At 42.5% G+C, this 11814-nt stretch overlaps 1 pseudogene; it reads left to right on the forward strand.

The window, feature by feature from the left end:
- Nucleotides 1-5526, forward strand: part of LOC102473571 (E3 ubiquitin-protein ligase TRIM68-like) — a 49334-nt pseudogene extending 43808 nt beyond the window's left edge.
- Nucleotides 5527-11814: the final 6288 nt, after the last annotated feature.

Below are 11814 nucleotides of genomic sequence, written 5' to 3' on the forward strand. Positions count from 1 at the left end.
TTCTTAAAGCTGGGAAGAAAACAAAGACCCTTGCATGCCTTCATTCATTCCTCAATAAATCTTTTTGTACACCCATCAAAGGAATAAGCATTCTTTCTCCCAGACATAGGCCAGGTGAGCCGGAAAAGCCAGGTGTGCTGACCTCTTGGTGACCTGGGCCAGAGTCTAACCCATGGTTCCTTCAGGAAATCTTTGTGGGCCATTAAGTTTTCCCTTCTCAGTCCATTACTCAGTGGTGGGTGCTTGGCTAAGACCACTGTTTTGAAGTGAGTGACTCAGACATTTAGATACCTCTCTAGGTCAATTGCCTCCCTCTGGAGATGCAGCAATAACTCAATGAAAAAGGTCTGGAAGACAATATCCCCTCCACCTGAGGTCATGGACTGTTATGTGCTAGAGCTTCTGGCTTCAATATCAATATTTTTATCATAACACCAAGCTACCAAACTGCCAAAGGCTAGGTAGGGTGTACTTAACCATGCTATTCCAATGTAGTTGGGAGAGAGTTGAAGGGTGTCAGTATGGATATATGGGTAGTCCAGGCCAATGGCAGGTAGCTGGTTGGGGCAGGCAGCCAGGTATGTGGTATAGCATTATGGGATAAATGAAGACCACCCATATATGAATAAAAAGAGATATTTATTCATAGCTTACTGTAGCAAGGGAGTTCTGCCACCATCATTTAGGTTGGCAGAGACTCAAAGACAGGCAGAGGAGTGGAAAGCTGTAGAGCGAAAAGAAATAAAAAAAGGATTCAAGTATGCCCTGATTGGAATCTGTTGGCATGGAGAAACTGGAGGTGGCCTAACTGAAAGTGGGGCATCCTATATGATTGGTTTGCAGGGTATACTGGCTGTCTTTGGTTATTCTTAAGTTGGAAGGGGAGATGAAATGGTGGGAAAAAAAGGGAAATCTCGTATATGAGATTGACCACATCTTTACTGTTCTGGGGTGATTGCTGAGAGGTTGTGGTTTGGCTTCCTGATTGGGTGCTGTAGAGGTTGTTGGTCAGAGCTCTGTTGTCATATATGGCCTGGCCATTGTCCATTTGTATATTTAGTTTCTCAATATAAAAAGCGACAAAATTGTCTTAATTGAAATATCTACTACAGTACCTAAAATGTCCATTATCTGTATTAAAAAGTGTGAAAGGATTTCCTGAGGTTTATTATCTTTTCCCCACAGGTTTATGGCACTATAATTCTGGAGATTTTTTTAAGAAAGAATTATTTATTTAAATTTATTTGTTATTATTAATTTTTAATTTGACCAGAGGGAGAGAGAAAGAGAGAGAGGAAAAGTGAAAAAGCAAGCCACCCCTCAGTGGACAAATCACAGTCAGCCATGTCAGTCCAGTGCCCTTAACTGTCATACCATCTGCTGGGCCAAATTCTGGAGATTTTTTAAAAAAGAATTATTTATTTTATTAACCAGAGAGAAACTGGGGTGAGGAGCAGGAGATGAACCAAAGTCAGCTATGTGGAAATCCAGTGCCTTAACTACCATGCCCTCTGCCAGGCCCAGATTCTGGAGATTTTTAACAACAACCCCAACAGGGTTTTCATTATCTGATTAAATCTGTTTGACCCATACGTGCCTTTTATCATCATGCATCAGAAAGCAGTTTCCTGTGTGTCGGAGAAGAGGTTCAGATAAAAAGTGGTGCTCGGTGGGACACAGAATCTGGGGTCCTGGGGCTATGCTCAGTCTAAGGAGACTAAACTGGGGATTGGAGGAGGGTGCTCAAAGGTAAGTGTCTCCCAAATTAAATGGGGTGGGAGTGAAAGAGCATTGAAGACATTTTTTCAACTGGGGACCTCTATTCAGAACACCTTTGCAACCTATCAGTTATTTCCATTTCCCCACACCATACCACGCTGTGACTTTTTAAATTACTTTTCTTGGGTGGTGGAGAGGGCACATGTGCTAGAGAGATGGGAAGGGAGAGAAAGAGAGAGAAAGCACCCCCCCAATGGGGTCTGATCACACTACAATAATTTCTCCTCCAGCTCTCCATCCTGTCAGGATCCTGGGCATGCACATTTATATGTGGCATGTTTTTCAAGTCACTGAGGCCAGGATTTTGGTTGTCAGCCATGTGAGATCCAGCTCCCTATGCACCTCATTTAATCACTGTGCTACAGGGCTTGACAAGTACTTTTTTTTGAGAGATTTTTGCTATAGAGCACATGCACTCACCAGAGAGACAGAAAGTGAGAAATCACTCCCCATGGAGGTTGGCCATGCCACAATCTTTTTTCCTCCATTCTCCTCTTGGGATTTTGGCCATGCACGCCTATGTACCTGACATGAGTTTCAAGTCACTGGGTCTGGGACTTGAACTGTGGTTAACCACATAGGAATCCAGTACCTGCTGCCCCCAGCCCAGTACATGTAAAAGGAAATATGCCGTGTTCCTCCAGTCCTACTCCAGAAGTTACCACTGTTGAGATAAATCAGATATCTTCAAATAGAATATCACTTTGGAGTGAATCCTTCCCAGTCTTGCCCAAAAGATCAGGGAAAAAATGTGCAAGAGTTTTAAATTTGGCAAGAGGCCCCCCACCTTGGGACAAGGATGCCATTTCATTTCTTTTATTGCTTTGAAATCCAGATTTGAGTTTCTTAACAAGTCTGCCCATCTGCCTTTCACACCCTCTTACAAAAGCATCCATTAGTCTCAGTGCCCTGATGGGCTTTAGGTGAACTATCAGTTTCTGAGCTAGTATGTGTGCTCTTGAACTTTGTTTCCACCTCAGAAACTGGCATGTTTGACATTCTTTTCACAAAGATTTAAGGAAATGTATCTCCTGCCTGGGTAGAGCCTGGCTATAAAGATCCATCTATGCTGGCAATTGGTTAAGCAAACTGTGGCCCATCCACACCATGGAATACCACTCAGCAACAAAAACGATGAAGTATTGATACATGTAGTGACCCGCATAAATCTCCTGGGAATCATGCTGAGTGAAAAAAATCAATCCCCAAAGGATACACATTGTATGGTTTAATTACATGATGTTCTTGAAATGACAAAATTGTAGAAGTAGAGAACAGATGAGTGATTTCTAGGGGGTAAGGAAGAGGTCAGGGTAAGAGAGAGGTGAGTATGACTATAAAAGAGCAACATGAGGGATCCTTGTAGGGGTGGAATGTTCTGCATCTTGACCATATTCGTGCCAGTATCCTAGTTGTGATAGCGCGCTATAGTCTGTGAGATGTTACCACTGGAGGAAGCTGGGTAAATGATACATGGGATTTCTCTGTATTATTTCTTATAACTACATGTGAATCTATCTCAAAATCAAAGTTTAACTTAAAAAGACCTCTTTATTTATACCCTTCTCTGGGGCCCTTGTTTGGATGAACATCAAGGTGTAAAAGTGAACTTATCTCGAGGCTAGCAGTAATTGAGAAGAGCAATTAAATTCAGTAGTTGAATAGGTGGCATGTAGGAGGTGGCCTGAAATCCTCCCCCTCCCCAATTCAAACAGCCTCTGCACTGTGCCCACCATGATACCTGAACCTCCCACCATCAACACCACTCTTTGGGACCTCCTTTTAGCACCTCTTTGTGGTTTGAGACAGGTAATGTGTTGATTCCCTGACTTGATTACTATTACCAGCTGTTGTCACTATGCACACAGCAAGGTTTTGAGGTGTTGAGAAACAAGACAGAGACTTTGGAGTTGAGTATAAGAGAGAGGCCAGTATAACTGTCCTCAAATTTTCATTCCTGGAAATCATTTGAATGCTCAGAGGTGTGCAGTTATCAAAATATCAGAGACACCTTATTGGCCTGCAGAGAAGAAATTGAAAAGATGACAAAGAACAACACACACACACACACAAACACACAGAATACATAGAAAATGTGTATTATGGTGGCCTCTTTTGCCCAGCTTTGGGCTCCCGGCCTTGGGTTCAGGTGGGGCTAGTAAGTGCTCAGCTGGTGGGATGCTATGGACCCTGGACCGTGGGAACCAGGTGTCTCCACTCACAGTTTCCCCTGTGAAGTGCTAGTCCAGGCCTAGGAGGGAAAGGATCTGAGAAGAAACCACGGATCTTGCAGCCTTGGTGGAAGCTGTTGTGGAAGAAGTGGCCTATCCTGTCCACATGGCTTTACTGAGAGAGCCAGTGAGCATTGACTGTGGCCACAGCTTCTGCCATAGCTGTCTCTCTGGACTCTGGGAGGTACCAGGAGAATCCCAGAACTAGGGTTACACTTGCCCCCTCTGTCAAGTTCCTGTCCAACCAAGGAACGTATGGCCTAATTGGTTTTTGGCCAATGTTGTAGAAAAAAAAATCCATATGCTAGAGCTGCATCCAAAAGTGAGGCTAAACGGTAATATATGTGAGCTCCACGGGGAACATTTCTGCAAAGAAGATGCTCTGGTTATGTGTGAGGCCTGCATCTGGTCCTCAGAGCATGAGGCTCACAGCATTGTGCCTATGGAGGATGTGGCCTGAGAATACAAGTGGAAACTCCACAAGGCTCTGGAACATCTGAGAAAAGAACAAGAAGAGACCTGGAAACTGAAAGTTGGTGAGAGGGAGTGAACTGCTAACTGGAAGATACAAGTGGAAACCCAGAAACAGAGTATCATGTGGAAGTTTGAGAAATATCAATGACTACTGAAGGAAAAACAGCCTCCAAGTCAGCAGATAGAGGTAAAGGTTGCCATAGCTCTGGCCAGCCAGAGGAGCAGGAGGTGGGGGAAACCATGCAGAAATTGAAGTCAAATCATGACAAACTCATCCAGCATAGCCAGGTCCTATGGAGAATGATTGCAGAGTTGAAAGAGTGAGCTCAGAAGCCCATCTACTCGATGCTACAGGGTATTCGGGAAGTTGTAAACAGAGGCAAGTCTTGGAGCCTGCAGTGGCCAGAACCAGTCTCTTTGGAACTGAAGACAAATTGCCACGTGTTGGGACTGAGAGAGAGCCTGAAGATGTATACAGCTGATGTACACCTGAATTTGGATACTGCTTATTCCTGCCTTATTGTGTCCCAGGACAGAAAATGTGTGCACTACGGAGACACTAAGCAAAAATGGTCAGACCATCTGGAGAGATTTTATTGTTGTAATATTGTCCTGGGCAGCCAATGCATCTCCTCGGGCCAGCACTACTGGGAGATGGAGATGGGAGACAGGTCTGAGTGGGTCCTGGGAGTGTGTAAGGAAAATGCAGGTCAGAAAGAGGTGGTCTACTTATCCCCCCACTATGGCTTCTGGGTGATAAGGTCGAGGAAGGGAAATGAGTACTGGGCAAGCACTGATGAATACCCTCTCCTGTCCTTGTCAGTCCCCTCTACGCCAGGCAGGGATTTTCCAGCATTACAAGGTCCATGATAACTCATTCTACAATGTGGCTGATGGCAGCTCCCACATTTTTACTTTCCTACACTATCTGTTCCCTGGGCACCTCCTGCCCTATTTCAGCCCTTGCTATGGCATCAGGGCCAACAACATTGCTCTAAACTTGGGCTTGGTTTACAGAGGTCCTAGAGGGCTCTGCCATTGACAAGTGTCCCATTGAACTGAGCTGAGTCTAGAATCTGGAATTCCTCTGTCTGACCCAGTGATCTTCTGCTACTAAGTCAAAGACTCACTAAATCACTCATGTAAAACAAAAACAAAAACAAAAACAAAAAACCCCACAAAGATCTAGGCAAATGTGCATTGCACCCATGAAGGAAAAGTCTCGGGATCTGCCCAAATCACCCATTGCTGTCACCTCTCAGAACATGAACTGGGCAGATCACTGTCTCTCAAACACTAAGGAGACCACGTGTCCTGTCCTTTTCTCTAAGTGGCAGGATCAGAAAATCTGTGAGCCTTAGTTTTTACATTCACTTTATGGATGAGGAGGCTGACAAAGCCTTAATAAAGCAAGTTATTTCTTACAAAAATGGATATTATGAAAAACTATGCAGGGATTTAAATTTTTTCACCAAAACAAACTCATCCTGGTAAGATTTATAAATAAAAAAAGGTACAAATACAAGGGGACTTCAAAAAGTTAATTAAAAAATGGAATTCAAGTATATAATTCTTTTGTTTCCTGAGAAGAACCCAAGAAGTAAGATAAGGACTTGGTGGTACTGAAGAGTAGAGATGGGCTTTTGTGTTCTATCATTATATACCTTTGTGTACAGTTAGAACTTCTGTTGCTTTCTTTTTGGAAGGGGAGTTCTTAGAGGCCAGCTGTCATGGCTGCAAGCCTCTACTTGTCCCACCTGGCTAAAAGCCTCTACTTGTCCCACTGACTACTCATTCAATGCAGGATGCCAGCAGCTTAAGAGGAAGGACTAGAAACTCTTTCTCCAGGATGTTAAGAAGGAAGGAAATAAAATAAAATGACAGCAGGAGGCTGTTTGGGTAGGCCAGCATGAATCACTGATTCCAGACACAGGAGGCTGCTTTCCTCTCAGCTGCCTAGGCAAGGAAGCCAGAACAGTTCTCTGCCAGGCTCGGTGGCAAAAATCCCCATTTACTGTGCCAAGCAAGTCACCCTCCTTCTATGGAGGTGTCATCCCTGGCTGGGCCTTTGCTCCCTGCGATAAGGGTTGGGGCAGAGTGGGAGTGATCAGGCTTTGGATAAGGCTGCTTATGGGGGGAATGCAGCTGGGCCCAGTTTCTGATTCCAAAGGTAACAGCTATGGAGCCTCAGCAGGCTCCCCGTCCAGGCTCTGGGCCAAGAGAAATTGAGTGATAATTGTGTGTACTTATTCTTTCCTGGTGATTTTCAGGTTGGAAGTCATTATTTTGGCCCTGGCTGGAGGTAAGTGAAATGAAAATTGGATTCCTCTTTTTTGTTGAGCACTGTTTCATCCTCAGGCTCCTGGGGGCCAGGGAGCTAGGGGGAGTAGAAGGAATATTTTGGAATCATGCAGGAAATAAAGGCACCACGCAAAAAACGAGCATGGGCCTTCCACATCCTCTACCTTTATTCCCAACATCATCGACCCCATCTGAGCTGCAGTTTCCTCACAGGAAACAGAAAATCTGAAATACAGGCAAATCAAGTTGGCAGTTAGATAGACGGTATGCTTTTAGAAACATTTCACAATGTGTATTTACAAACTTTTCTCATCTCTGCTTAGTCAGGTGGGTCCTTTAGGATCAAACCTGGAGTAAAGCTTGTGTTCTTGGATATATTACCTGTGAAGTAGTAAAACTGCATTTAGAACATTCTGCATAATACAGATTTCTTCAAAATACATTGCTGTCCTCCACCACAAGAATAGGCCTGGAATGTGGTGAGTTAAGGCAACTTTCCTGGTTGTCCCTTCTCCATCTATCCTAGCCAAGGTGTCCAGGCAGAAGGAGATACCAAAGATCTCTAAAGTCTGCTTGATGGAGGAAGAAGAGAAGTGGGAAGAGGAGGAGGAATTAGGAATTAGGACTGGGAACCATCATTAGCAAAATCTTGTGTAGACAGATTTTGCCCCAGGGAGGCAACCGCTCCTGTCCCTACCTCATCATAGCATCTTGCTGGCTTCCCCTCCCCATTCCTACCTCCTCTGCCTATAATGTGAATTTGTATCAGACTCAACCTGTCTACAAGCATAGGGGTCAGGGAGGGTCCTGTCCCACCAAGTGTACTTTCTCCAGTCTAGCTTCCCTAGGGACAGCTCTGGATCTTTAATTACTGTATTAACCTATTATTGTGTTGCTAAACAGAAATATCTGAGCCTGAATAGTTTATAAAGAATAGAGATTTATTTAGTTCACAATTCTGGTGACTAGAAAGTCAAAGTTGTGGAGAAACCATGAGACTAACTCCAGTGCTACATTACAACATGGCCAAGAGAAGGAGACAGAGAGAGCAAGAATGAGAGTGAGAACAAGAGAGTCTGGCATGTACAAAGAGAGGAAACAAATCCCCACTTCCTCTGTTTGTCTCTCCCATGCCCCTAGCCAATTGGATGGTGCCCACCTATTAAGCTCGACTTCTTAAAGGTCTTATCATCTCCCAAAGCCATTATACTGGAAGCAACTTTCCAGAACATGAATCTTTAGTAGACAAACCATTATATCCAAACTGTAGCATTTCCTGAATCTCACTTGTCCGCAGACTTCCTAGGGTGTTGTGAGAGCAGATATTCTGAAGGCACTCTAAGATGCCTGGATGAAAGGCTCCATACAAGCCATGACTTGGTTCTCTGAAACTTTGTGAGCTGTCACTTCATCTGGGACACTAAGGATCAGCAGGACCACGGAGATTGAAACACAAAACAGTTTTGTCTATCTCAGACTTGACCCCAAAACTCACCTGCTCCATTGCCAACATTTAGTGAGAGCCGGTTCAGTGAGCCTCAGGAGGCGAGCTGTGGGGAGAAGGAAAGAGGAAGGAGAGAAACAGAGCCAAAGAAAATTGAGGAGAGACAGAAACTGAAAGGAACCTTCTGGAATGGTTTACATCTGCTCAGAATGAGGAAGTCTCACCATTCTTCATTTCTGACTCTACTAATTAAAGAGACTTTTTTGAGACCCAGGTGTCTAAAAGTATGTCAGAGGAAGAAAGAACATTTAACAGATACAAAAATGAAAAGGTATCCGTTGATGATAGTGTGTATGGTAGTATATTGAACTAAACTAGTGTCTTAGACTAAACTAATACTAAGCAATGTATTCATGCTGGAAAAAAATCATTACATACGCTGTAAGGATGTTCAGTAATTAAATGTAAAAAAAAAAAGTATGACAGGTTTTTAAGTCAATCTTGAAGGTGTCAGTCGGATTTACCCTGCATGTTTTAGAATCACCGGAATTATTGATTAGAGCCAGGCAAATCAGATTACCTCTAAAAGCAATGGAGGAATTTATCTAAGAACTGAGGGTTCATTCACAGTGTTTGTACTTTCCCTTTTTGGGGGAGGGAATGGTTGAGCTCTGCTATCCCTGGGTATCTGCTTTATTGGCCTAGCATATAAAGGATATATCTAACTTGTTTATTAGAGGTTATTCCCATCATGAAAACCAAGCAACGGAATGTGTGCTCTCTAGAATTTACGAAAGACAGACACTTAAAAAAAAAAAAAGAAACCAAAAGCTGTTTTTCAAAAAGATAAACAGAATTGATACACAAATAGGATAATTAAGAAGAGAGAAAGGAACCAGATAAATGAAGTTCACAATGAAACTGGCAATATTGCAACAGATATAACAGAAATACAAAAGATCATCAGAGAATACTACGAGTGACTATACGCCAACAAACGAGAAATCCTGGGTGAGATGGACAAATTTCTGGACACATTAATCTACCAACACTGAATCAGGAAGATAGAAAGCCTAAATAAACAAGTCACAAGCAATAAGATTGGATCAGTAATAAATAATCTCCCAACAAAGGAAAGCCCAGGTCCCGATGGTTTCACTTCTGAATTCTACAAAACCTTTACCGAAGAACTAACCCCAATTCTCCTCAAACTGTTTCTAAAGATCCAAAAGGAAGAAACCTCCCAAATTCATTCTATGAAGGCTTCATCGTCCTTATTTCATGAACAGACAAGGACATAACAAAAATAAAATAAAATAAAACTTCAGGCCAATATCTCTAATAAATACAGATGCAAAAATTCTCAACAAGATACTAGCAAATCATATCCAACAACACATTAAAAGGATTATACACCATGTCCAGGTAGGCTTTATTCTAGGGATGCAAGGAGGGTTCAGCATACATAAAACAATCAATAGTAATACATCGCACTAACAGCAGGAAAAATAAATAACTATATGATTATATCAATCGATGCAGAAAAAAACATTTGATAAAAGACAGCATCCCCTCATAATTAAGACCCTCAGCAAAATTGGCATAGAAAGTACAATCCTCGGGACCAGCAGGTGGCATGGTGGTTAAGGCGCTGGACACTCCCACATGGCTGACCAGGGTTCAAGTCCTGAATCTGGAGGCTTGCTTTCTCACTTCCTCTCTCTCTCATTCTCACCCTCTATCTCTCTCTGCTCAAACTAAAATAAATAAATAAATAAACGAATAAATAAAATAAAATAATTATAAAAAAAAAGAAAGTACAATCTTCAACACAGTAAAATCCACCTATGACAAACTCATAGGTAACATCATACTGAATGGGGAAAAGTTTAAAACTTTTCCACTAAAAGCTGGAACAAGACAAGGCTTCCTGCTTTCTCCACTCCTCTTCAACATAGTACTGGAAGTTCTAGCCAATGCAATCAGATAAGAAAGTCAAATAAAAGGTATTCAAATAGGAAAAGAGAAGTGAAATTATCTCTATTTGCAGATGATATGATTTTATAAATAGAAAATCTAAAAGAATCTAGAAAAAAAGTCCTGGAAGTGATCAATGAATACGGTAAAGTGGCAGGATACACAATCAACATACAAAAATACATAGCATTTCTATATGCCAATAGTGAACAGGCTGAGGTAGAATTGAAGAAAGCTAGGGAAGTGATTTCTCACTTTCCCTCTCACTGTCTGTCTCTGTCTGTCTGTCTGTCTCTCTCCCCAGTGAGCACACAGGCCCTAAAGCAAAAACCTCTAAAAAAAAAAAAAAAGGTCTAACTTAAGATACCTGCATTCGAAACTCCATGAGAACAGCAAAGATGGTAAATAATCAAGTGTTAAATGCAAATGACATGATAATAGCAATTCTGATTAGTTATTGATTGAGGTCTTCTGGAGGGAGGAGCACCATATTAAGGACATCACGCTTTTCTCATTGTCATCCTCATAACATGCCTTTAAGGTAGGCACTCTTAATATCTCCATTTTAGAACTAAGACAACTCAGATTTGTAAAGGACGAATGAGTTGCTGCCAGCATTGTGGAGAAGGGCAGGGAGAACTAAGCTTTTATCTCTGAAGTTTTTATTTGAAAACACTTTGGAACTACACTCACATTCCTCTGCATTTATCTGACCTATTTGAGCAAAACCTGTAGGCAGCATTGTATTTTCCTTCTAAATACTTCAGGATGTATCTCCTAAGAACAAAGACATTTTCCTACAAAAATCATGATGCTGTTAGCACAGTTTAGAAACCCAACCAGAGTCAGGATTTGAACTCAGCTCTGAGTCCAGAGCCTAGACCACAAATGCTATGAGAGTTCAATAGAAGGAGCCATCATTGCAGTCTTGGACTTTCTACTCCTGATTATTTGTAGCAAAGGAAGAGAGTTGAACAAATCATCACAAAGTGTGCATAATCAAAAACAAAATCATGGTTTCAGGGTGTGCTCTATTTGGGTGGGAAGAAAATGACACAGATTTTCCTTCCTAATTAGCTTCTTCTGATCAGTATTTAAATTAGTCTTTCGTAATCACCCACTGACATTATAACTGGGGTAGGTACTTCAGAAGCTATTCTTTGATTAAAAACATAATTATAGAAAATTCACCAAGTGGACATGCCACAGCCATATACGAATAACCACAAATTCTTGCTAGAAAGGAACTGTGGCTAGAAATTCTAGCCACAGGTCAGGAATCGGCATGTACTTACTGTGTAAAATAAATCTAGTCCTTGTCCACTTATGCTCCCCCTTCCCCAAAGCTAAAAAGAGGCGGCCCTGGGGAACCAGCAGTTAGCATAATGGCTATGTCGCTGGACTCCCACGTGGTCGACCGTGGTTCGTGTCCCGGACCCAGTGGCTTAAAACTCACGCCGGGCGCGTGTGCGTGCGTGCTCAAGATCCCGAGAGGAGAATGGAGGAGAAGGGATTGCGGCATGACCATCCCCCCTGGGGGGTGATTTCTCGCTTTCTGTCTCTATGTCTCTCTCTGTCTGTCTGGCGAGCGCACGCGCCCTACAGTGA

The sequence above is a fragment of the Tupaia chinensis genome, unplaced genomic scaffold (assembly GCF_000334495.1).
Source record: "Tupaia chinensis unplaced genomic scaffold, TupChi_1.0 Scaffold145659_1, whole genome shotgun sequence".
In the NCBI taxonomy this organism is placed as follows: domain Eukaryota; kingdom Metazoa; phylum Chordata; class Mammalia; order Scandentia; family Tupaiidae; genus Tupaia; species Tupaia belangeri.